Here is an 11,394-nt window from a genome sequence, read left to right on the forward strand (position 1 = left end):
CAAAATAAGATTCCTCCACGGATAAACTCATCATTAACGTCACTACCTAATGATTTTCTTAATTTAGGTAAGTACATACATCAAATATTCAAAAGTTCTTCAGTCTAAATCTTGACCTCCACGCACTAAAAATCCATAAACATTTCTGCTGAAAATGAATTTGAAACGGTCACCAACACCCTCCTTCTTGTCCATTTTTCGACCCGTTTCTTGTACAACAACACACATTCACATCGTGCTCTATAATTACCGGGGACATTCTAATCTCTCATAAATAACGAACGCGTCGTCCTTTTCCCTTGACAAGTGAAAAGTATTACAGCTGTAAATGTTTTGATCAATATTGGTACGACCATTGTGATAGCTTTCATTGAAACTGTAATTGCAAGTGGTAATTTATCAACCTTCGTTGGCTGCGTGATGTCGGTGATATTATCAACCACGACCGATGTGTTACCTGTCAACTTGCCTCCTAATGGACGACCTGGAAATGGGATACAGTGCAGTAATTACAGTTACAAAATGATCCCCATAGATGCCACCTATCCCATGATAGGGCCGCAATTATGTCACTTATGCATCGTAATGAGCATGGATCAACGACTAACCAATCTGTGAAACAGGACGTCAACAAAGTCTCCGAGCTAAATACCCAAATGACGAGAAGAACGGTTGCGAAATTTAAAGAATCGAGACGAAACGAAAGGTTGAATTGGATTTTTTGTCGTCCGAATCGTGTGTTAATTTGGAGAGAATCGAAGATAAAAAATTTAAGCTTCATGGGGTCGAAACGAGGGAACATGAGTCACCTCGCCTGCCACCGCGCCGCGGTCATTCCGCGCCGCCTAATTAGCGTGTCCGCTCGACTAAGCGTCGCGCCTTGACACAATAACCGAATGAAGCTGGGACGCGACTGATGACAAACAGGGGCGTGACGTAGTCAACAACAAGGGCCAATCAGGATCCTAGTTTAGCACCCAATGAAACTGATACCTCGGTTGGCTCCGCGGCCGGCGCAAGACCGAGACACACCCGAAGATCAATTTCGAATTTACGCAGTCCCAGTCGCGGTCAAATGTCGAACCGGTTCCCGAAACGGACAAAAATCGGACCCCGCCGGTTGGACAAACACCTCCGCAGGGTTGAGGGGGCCGCGAGAGTGGTTTTCAAACCACTCGTTAGAACAACAAGTCAAATAAGACCAAACAATGAGCCAGCAACATTCCTCCCGTGCCTACTAAACATCATCCTCCTTATCTGGGGTATCCATTGACAGCCACATTAGCCCGGTATCTTGATTCGGACTAATGCACACGCCACCGAGAGACCTCGTAGTGACACTTGGACGCGTTCGGGTCCGGCGTGACCCACAACGGAGACACCCACGACGGGCGAGAACGGTAGCCGAACGTGTCGCCTCTTGTTCAGAGGGATCGAATTTTGCTCTCGATGCCGTGAATATATGTATTAATTAAATCTATCGTGGGGAAGTTGCGGCGGGGAGACCTGTTATTAAGAACATGTTGCGGGCTCGGAGTGGTTCGAGGTGTTAGATAAACATAAGAGATAAAATACATTTACTTACAATAACATTTTGGGTGAAAAGGGACAGCTGCCGAGCACCAGGTGCGGAGCATTAACAAAAATGAGCACTTTTACTTATTAATCTGCAGTACCAAAATAGACCCGAGCACCTCCGATCGGAGCAATTAACACCCAAGATCTGTCTTTGCCGATCGACTCCGATCTCGTCGAGCATTCCGTACTTGTGCGACCAGAAGGGCATGAAGGATCGCACAAATCCCCAAATCGCTTTGTATAAAACCATCCGATTCTTATACAGTGTATATTACACGGGACACCTCTGCACCCTGTATAATGGCCCTGTTTTGGGTCTGTTGGTCTAGATATTGTGTTAATGGAGGCTGCAGTTGTCCGTTTCAGTATATCGACGTATCGGTGCTTAGGTAAACAGTGATTATGCGAAGGCAATGTGCCGTAAATAATCCGTCCTAATGCCATTGCTGAAGGGATTAGGACCACAGTTCGCACCTCCGAAGGTACACTGAATGAATATGGATAATGGACTGTTCTTCGACAATGCCGGACCGGAAGAGGTTTAGCTATGGTAATTTGTATTTTGTGGATTGTTAGTGGTAAAGCACTGAAAACGAGCACAGCTTTTTGGAAACCAAAACGTATAATCATCAACGTCAAAATCGGTTTTGGTTGGTTGGTGGGTCTTCAAAACATACCGGATGCAAATTTCTACGCTTATCGGGGCACGTTAATTTACAATAATAATAATATAAACGTAATTAGCAGCGGGAAATTTTGCAACAATTTTGGACACAAATTATACTTAAAATGTGAAACATACAAGGTGTCTCAAAATTGGCTAATTCCGAATTCAGAGCGTGGTAGGGAAGGACCCAGTGGAGCTCGAAAAATACTTACAAAAAAAATCGCTCTTCCGGTAGAAGATATAAGCACTTTAATTGTGTTTAATACATAGCAGCCTTCATACAGTAACAAAATACTATTCTAGCTATGTTGCCGTTCCATTTTTAAGAAAAATGACAAAAATTTAAGATTTTTTTTACTCCAAAGTAAAGCTATTCTTCAAAAAATTATTTTACGTTATTATTTTCCACAATTATCTACACTATAACTAACAAAAAACACTGATCTTTTCAGCCTGTATTTGAAGAAAACGCAGTTCAAAGAGTGCACCTTCAGAGCAATGTATCTTTGTGGGGGGAGTCCCGATTTTTTTTAAATTTCCATATTTGGACTACTGAAGTGATCCCCTACAACGCCCTGAATTCGGAATTCGCGAATTTTGAGACAGCCTGTATAATTTGAAAAAATACGTACCTGTCCTAAAATCTTCTCTAAATATTTTTGACGAATTCTTTCTTTCATTTTGGAAAACAAATCTATTATTTCTGTTTGAGTAAATTTGTTGTTTCAAATCGTTTTCTAATCCGAAATTTGATAACTGATCCACCAGAGGGGTGCGGACACGTAGTTAACGATGAAATTATTTCGTCACCCTGTATACCTACGTATCGTACACGCGCTGATTAATATTAATTCCTGCAGCACTCAAACAAAATGCAGTGTCACGTTTTCATAAATTTTATTTGCATACGTGCGTTGTACGTCTTTAATGTCTGCATTAAACCCATATAATTTACTCTTGCTGGAGATTAAGAAAATTCCCGTAATTATCCAGATTCAGATAACACCGGTGATTATTTTTAATTTTTATTACGACGAAAGCCACCGAATAGACGAGATGATGTATTATGATGATTGTTATTAAGAAGTCGAGAAGAACGGCACCGATTCTCGGAAGGCAACAAAAACAACTCGTCGCCGTCGGTCTCGGTAAATTGTGAAGATCAAGAGAAGAATGACAAAATTAGGAGGACAATTTCCGAATTAACATTTTTAATCGTGCAGAAAATCAGTGATCCTGCGGTAAGTTGATATCCGGGAGAGTCCGGGCGCAGTGATATTGATCCGGAGGATCCGGTCACTACGACCAATCCGGCTCAGGCACGCCCAGACCGATACCGTACTTTATCGCGACCGTCCTGGTGTCGGTGAAAAAATGATATTCTCCGCAGGATAATTGGGAGAAGGCTGCGGTGTTGATGGGGCCCCCAAATTACATCACCGGCCACTAAACGGTTATGCAACATCTACTTAATCCGTTGAAAGGCACAATAGAGAAAACTAAATGAAGATAATTAGCTTTCAGGTCTGAAAGTCAAAGGCCAGCCAGAAGCATTATCGGCAGCTCACATGCCGTAATTAGTTCTCAGTGTGATACGCTCTGTGAAATGATAGACAAGCACCGGCCCACGATTTGTTGTTTCACACGAGTTTATTAATGATGGTCGGACAAAACGAGAATCGAAGGGGTTTCGTTTCAAATTTGAAAAATGCGTAATCCGACTTGAGGAATCTGTGACCTAATGACAGGAAGGATGCCCCCCGTGGACCTGTCCATTGCTCATTAGAACAACTCCATTACATGGCCTGACCTCCGCATTGTGCGTTCCAGCGGGGTTCTTCGGCTTACAACACACTTACACCTCGCAGATGGTGCGAGGACGGAAAAAATAGTTCGGCCAGTCAATTAATTTCCTCCGGGTGATCAAATCGGTAAACAATCCGTAGATCCCAATCTCCGAAATTCGAAATTATTTTCGTCGAGATATCAACGCGTGGCAGGAACTAATATGTTTTTTGTGCGAGACCGGAGCGAAAGTACATTAATAATGGTCGAGAACGGCTGTGAGTTGGTCCTTTTTTTTAATAAATCGACTAATTAATAAAACGTCGCCGGCGTCACCTATCGGATGGTTCCGATGGAAGAAAAAACACGAGTCGAGGGAACAAAAGGATGGTTTTGGTCGCGTGCTGCCGCTTTATTAATGGAAATTTACGAAACTGGCCGGGAACGTGACAACTGCATGATTGATTCGATATTTTTACTTGAGTTTTAGCATGAGGCTCGAATTTGGCACATGCCCCAACTAATGACACCCGTGGTGTCATTAAACTATCGTTAAGATAATGAAATCGACTAATTTAATTAACCGGAATGTGTTTTTCGCCTTATCTACACGGATCGGGCTTTTCTCGCTTCCATTTTGGCCTAACACAAAAAGGAAAAACTAATGACGTACAAAATTGAAAGTATTTTTCACGCACGACAAAAGCGAACCTAAACTGACGCTGTTCGGGAGGGACCCTAAAGGCGGGAGCTCACTGGCCCATCTCGTACGCATCGTCGCCTCGCGACAAATCAATTGTCGAATTTACGATCGAAACAATTATTATGAGTAGCCTCAATAATGATTAATAAAAATTAGTAACCTCACTGTTTCTGTAAAATGAAATTATGAAGAAAATAATTAATAAAACTTGAAAATATGAAGGTGGCGTTAATTTTCTACTGTTGTTGCGTAACGTAGTTAACTGAGCTGAAAGTCAAAAGCTCTCACGTTCTGTTCGCTTCTTTTACAATTATTCCCATAAAATACCATGATGAAAGTGATATCTAATACATTACCAAGAATTTAATCAGAAATGTATTTTGTATTTTCTTTGTATTTCTAAAACAAATTAGAGAAAAATAGTTCTTTCCACGCTATGAGAAAATGCTCAGTAATCACAACTTTTCTATACAAAAATGAAAAGTTCATAATATCTAATACGCACTAAAAATAATGAATGCTGTTATTATTGTTTATTAACAGTCGCAGAAAAACATGTTTTCGTATTTCCTACATCTAGCATACTTACCTACCTGGTCTAGTGAACAAATAGTTATTTGTGAAACCGACTGATGTAGATTAGTAAGCGGCAGCCGTTATTTTCCACCTAAAAAGAAAAATCTAATTAAATTGAAAATATTATTTTAACAAAAGAAAATTTAACTACACACTGTTTAATCAGCAGCCCGAAGGGTGCCCATTAGGCCTACTGGTACTAAATAAATTTTCAATTAATTATTAATAAAATTATTGTATACCTAGTAGGCATAGGGTATCGGTAATACAAATTAAGCAATTTATAGGATTTTCTAAATTCGAATGTGTACAAAACCATTTGTTTTCAATTCAGTAAATTTGTACAGTACGGATAAATGTACCTACACCTATCTTTGTTTTCCCATACATATCTCAAAGCGGTCGGTTAGTAGTGAATGGTCCTTTTGTTGGCAAATTATACCATTTGGCCCATAAATCACGCGTCTGGTTTGCGTTTAAAAAAAAGCGCATTATTTAGCCAACGAAGTCAAAATTTGTAATTGTGCCACCAGGGTTTGATGCGCTAGCAGGTACAGATTCATTTAGTCTAAAAACTTTATAGGTAAATTAACAGTTAATTTCAGAAAACTAATACATAAAACTGTTACGGCCTTATTTATTAACAAAAAAAAATTTAAACAAATCTCAAATATACCTTATCAACAATTAGTTAGGTATACAGGGTGTTTCTGAAATACGTCTGTTAATTTTAACCAGTGGAAGAACGTGCCAAATCATGGAACTTTTCTCTATAACATTTTTACGAAAAAACAATACAAATTGATTTAAAATTTGGAATAAAATAAATTAACCATCTAAGTGTATACCCGCCTATGGGTAAGGGCGAAAATTTTCTGTTGTGATATAAACAGAGCTTTGTGAAAAAGTTCCATTGTTATAGAAAAAAATAAATAATCAAAATTTAGATTCTCATGGTTACAAAAAATAGAAACTAGTTAATCACACAAAACTATTCGTTTGGTAAAAATAGTGGGGCAAAAAATCTTGGAATACTTTTACGAATTTTACAAAATGTTATAGAGAAAAGTTTCATAAATTGGCGAGTTCTTTCACTGGTTAAAATTAACACACGTATTTCAGAAACACCCTGTATAAAATTTCGATAATGTTATTTAATTAGAAGTCGCGATTTCTCACGTGCGCGTATACAATGCCCGATCCTGTATAATTATTATGTATGACAATTCAACTCAACAAGAGTTACTCAAGAATCCAATTCAGGTCCCTCGTTATCTTCTACAAATAGTACAAAATTGAAATTTTGATTGTTGCATTTTTCAAAATGCGAACAACACCAAACAACGCGACACTGACGCAATTCACCAACAATCAATACAATGTTTTTTTTAGAAGTGTCAAAATTAAAGATTTAAAATGCAGAACAAGTACTCAATTTCTGTTGACATGTTCTTGTCGTAAGTTACTTAATACCCCTCTCAAAACCTGTAGTACCATAAATGAATATGATTTCTTTGTGCCCCGTACATGGGACCAAGTTAAATTTGCACCTTGCAGCTTTCAGCGTATTTCTAAAGCGCGCAGAGCTATAACTTTACCGGGGTGTAAAAGCTTTTATTTGGTAGTGGCATTTCCTGAAAACTTATTCCGGCAAACAAGTATTCGAGTGGCCGATGCGCTTGTTTGGAAACCGTCAATTCGATTATTTGCTTTCCTTTGAATCCACCGAACAAGTGCAGTTTGAAGCATATTTAAGCATTGTTTCAGTGTTTCCTAATGTTTTACGGCTAGGTGTATAGTCCTAGACGTCGGTAGATGTGGCGCCAAATCTTCGAGTGGATGACTGAGCATTTCTATGCGGAAAGTCGAGTGTCTTTTCACCGATGACGACGTTTTCTTCGTATTTTTCGGCTCGATTGGTACGCCGAAAAATTGTCCTGTACGTCAACATTCACCGACAAATTGAATTAACATTCGGCCATTTAGTGGACGGTTTAATAGTTTAAATAACTGTCCACAGGATGATCCAATCATGATATTGTCGAGGAGGCGAGACAAAGGATTCGACTGTCGCTCGTAAAAGGCCACAAATGACGGATCCGCTGGGGAATTTAAATGAGTCCACATTGATTAGTTGATGGGAAAAATTAATTCTCCAACTGCAGCAGGAACGACCACTCTGAACGTACACTTGCCTTCACGACCGGCCGGACTCGGAAATTGTTGGTTGTTTTGTCAGAGGTCCTGGGACTCTATCAATCTTGGCCACGTCATTAATTCCTAAACACGCCGGGATTGGTAGATTAAGTCATCATGCCGAAGAACCGAGCAGGCCTGACATATAATGTTGTAACGTTCACCTCGGCATGTAGCTGTCCAATGACTGGCAGAAATTTAACACGAATCGATTATTCGACTATATCGGATCGTGTATCTGAGCCGTGAGACTGTGCACATTATAGGGCTGTCCAAACACCGATGGGAGTTCAAAAAATCAATTAGTGAATCGACCAACAAACACCGAAGGTCGCTGCAAACTCCTCACCATCAAGATGGATCTATGAGCAGCATGATTAATTGTCCCCTATTATTTCTACTATTATTATACATAAAACACACTTATTGGGGTAGAAATTTAAACAAAAAACAATAATTCTAAGTTGTTTAAAAATAATTGAACAGTAGAGGTCCAAGAGTCGAGCTTTGGGGAGCTCCAGTTGTTTGCTCCCTAAAACTGCTAATTACTTGCTACATATGGACCAATGTATCATAATTAATAAGTAGTACCCTTAGAATATGAATACGACTGTGGTACTCTAGGGTCGTACCAAACTAGACTGGTCTAGATGTGATAACAGCGGCCACGTGAAACCTGTTTATTGTCGCGATGAGGATGCTGTTTTTCTGGACCCGATGCGCAACTCTTTCACTCAGCTGTCATTTATTTTTTCAGGTGATCTGAAAACGACCACCATATTGTCCAGTGTAAACATTTCTACATGAAGTGGACACGTTACGCAAAAAATCTGTTCGAAATTGTTTAAAGAATCTGACTCGGGAGTACCACCTTATCCTTATCGACTGCTCGGTCAAGGAAGTACTTCTACTGGAGAAACTTCAAAAATTTTGTAATTGGAGGGAATGTGACCGTCCCGTCGCGACGCGTTCTTGACACCCTTTGTTTATTTACCCTTTATCGAATGTTTTCACAAGGGGCATTTGCAACCGTCAAGTCTAATAATGAGTCGTATTAGACCACTTGGACGTACCAGTTTCCCGTCAAACTACCATATTACCACTGGAATGTTTTTAGAACGTGTGAAGTACCTATCAATGAATGCGTCCATGAATAATGTCCGTCTGATCATCCGGCACCACAAAGAAAACTTGATCTTTTATTTTGATCTCTGTGCGGAAATTGGACGTTTAACGGAAGTGACTGTTCGAAGCTCACCAGATCGCAATGGAAACCAGAAGAAAAAAATTAATTAAGTTGCTTGTATAGATACACGACCGCTGTCCTCCACCCAACGTCATTAATAATTAATATGGAAATCGTTTAAGCTCGACTTGGATCTCGTTGCAGGAACGGTCGTTTTGTTCACTTGTCTCGTGATTAGTACTGACAAACAATCTTCTTCGGACACCTATGCCATACAGGAATGTTCCGTTATCTGGAAACAGTCAAATTTCAATTTGAACAATGAGCTTTGTGCTTGAAGACAGGCGGGACGTGAATAAGACTCAATATCCAGATGTCAAATGATGAATAACGTATTGATGGTATCAGATCCTGATGATTTTTTAGCAACCGTTATGACAGTAATCAATTCTCGCTATTAATTCTTAGAAGCATTATTAGGCTCCCGCTGTGACCGCTATTGCCACAGTGGTCCATAACGAAGTGGATAATGACATAAACCGAAACATTAATAAGCAATTGATTAGCTCCATATGAAAAACTCAAACAATTACGAAATGATAGGTATTCGTCCAAAATCTCTCAAGATATTTCCAAACAAATTTTGATGAGGAAAATGTAATGAACATCCCACTACCAATTTTTTAAGTAATGTCCATTTAAAGTAAATTCACATACTTGTTTGATTTTTGTTTGTTTCATTTTTGTCATTCTTCTATTTTCTCAACTTTCTGTAGATTTGAAAGACAATAAATTCCGTTCGTGGCAAATTTTTGTTCTGTCATTGTTCGAACCATTCCAAATGTGTTCTTTGTTAGTTGTTACAATCCAAATTTATTCGAATTTAGGATAAAAAACGTCATTTCTTTTAATCAATCTTCTCTTTCAACAAAAAAATTCTTCACAATCATAAAATAAATCAAAATGACCAATTGTCTTTTAGTATTCTGAATTTTACTGAAGTTGATACTGACAACAAAACTTGGATGAGAAAAATAGACTACATCCACTGATAGAATGCAGTTTTTTAAATATCCTTAGATAAAAAAATCCCCAAACCATAACATTAAAATATTAACAAAGTATCATAGATTGTGTTGGTAATATCTTGAAACATTCGCGCCACTGATTCTCATTGGTTGTTATGAAACCCACGCGAAAAATAAATTATATAACATTGCAAATTTGAAATTGTCAGTGCTGTCAAGTGTCAAGCATTTAGATTTGCGATTTTTCATCTTTAGAGCTTCGTCTTGTGTTTCTCTGGTTTTAAAAGTTATTAGTTTTGATCGTGTTGCTGTTTTAACCTGTTCCGTTGCGATTTTTTGTGATTTTTTTGTGAAGTGAGTGCGTGCCTCAACAGTCTAGCATAATGAACACTTTAAGTGACATTACAAACATCGAAAATGATACAGAGGTAATTTTTGTTCATGCACTAAATATTAAATAATCTCTTGTTTGTGTTTAGCCATTTCCAAAAAAAAAAGCTGGATATTTTAATTTCAGTAAGTACAGTTGCGGCCGTTGAAAACTAACTCAGACACTTTGACAACGCCAAACTTTTAGCTTTGTAAATGGCATTGAAAGTGACGTTTCTCAAAATGTCACTCAAACATTATCCACATTAATTTCTCTCGCAATGGCTCTTATATTCACACCGTCCCTCAGTCAAACACATTTTTGCAAACCAGATAATTGCGGCATTTCAAAAGTTACGCGCGATTCTGACAAAAGATGTCAAATACTGACCATGACTTTATAATCCTTGATGAAAATCCTGTTTACGCTAATCAAATTTCGGAATTTATACAGAGTGTTTAAATCTTTCCTGTCTGAGATTTCAACGGCCGCAACTGTACCTAGCCAGCTGTATTAATAAAACCTAATATATTACTCCTACTATACTGAAGTTTTCTTTCGTCTTTCCTAGGTGCAATCATGCAGAATAATAATAAAACATCACATGTAAAACTTCTCTCAATTTTTTTAAATTTTGCGCCGGAACTATTTGTTGTAGCGTACAGTGAACATTTTTAGTAACATTTATGTCAAGCAATCTATGAGTGGCCAGGGTAGGTATAAAAGGATTAAAAAGTAATCGGTCAGTTCTATTGGAAAAATGTATTGAACTATCGGGTGTTCATTTAAATTTCCCCTCAAAGTAGGTGTTGAAGGGATTGTGAATGCACGACTCGTCACTCTGCACAGTAAAAACATAAAGTGAGGTTAGATTTAAACAGCTGATTCGTGATCTGTAATCTGTGATGCGTTCACCAACTTTGAGGAGAAATTTAAATGAACACCGATACAAGCGCCTGTGATAAAGTTTATTGAAAGATAAGGAAAATCACATGTCTGAAGGCTATAGTGTGATCAAGAAAATTTGTGTCTCCTTTGATATGCTTAATTGTGGCGTCTAAAGTCGCGACAATTGAAGATTATTTTAGTTTTCAATTTTGGTGCACTTTTAAACTGTTTTAAACAGATAGGTAGAAACGGCAGCCTTATTTTTAAGGTTAATTAAAATTTTTCGTTAGATTCTTCGTTGTAACTTGAACCACAGCCGCCCAGGTTTCCATGAAACATCAACAAATAACGTCCTAACCTTACTCTTTCGTATTTGTGTTTTCTGGCTGTAGATAACACAGAACATGTTTGTACAAT

This window comes from Tenebrio molitor, chromosome 7 (genome assembly GCF_963966145.1).
Source record: "Tenebrio molitor chromosome 7, icTenMoli1.1, whole genome shotgun sequence".
NCBI lineage: Eukaryota > Metazoa > Arthropoda > Insecta > Coleoptera > Tenebrionidae > Tenebrio > Tenebrio molitor.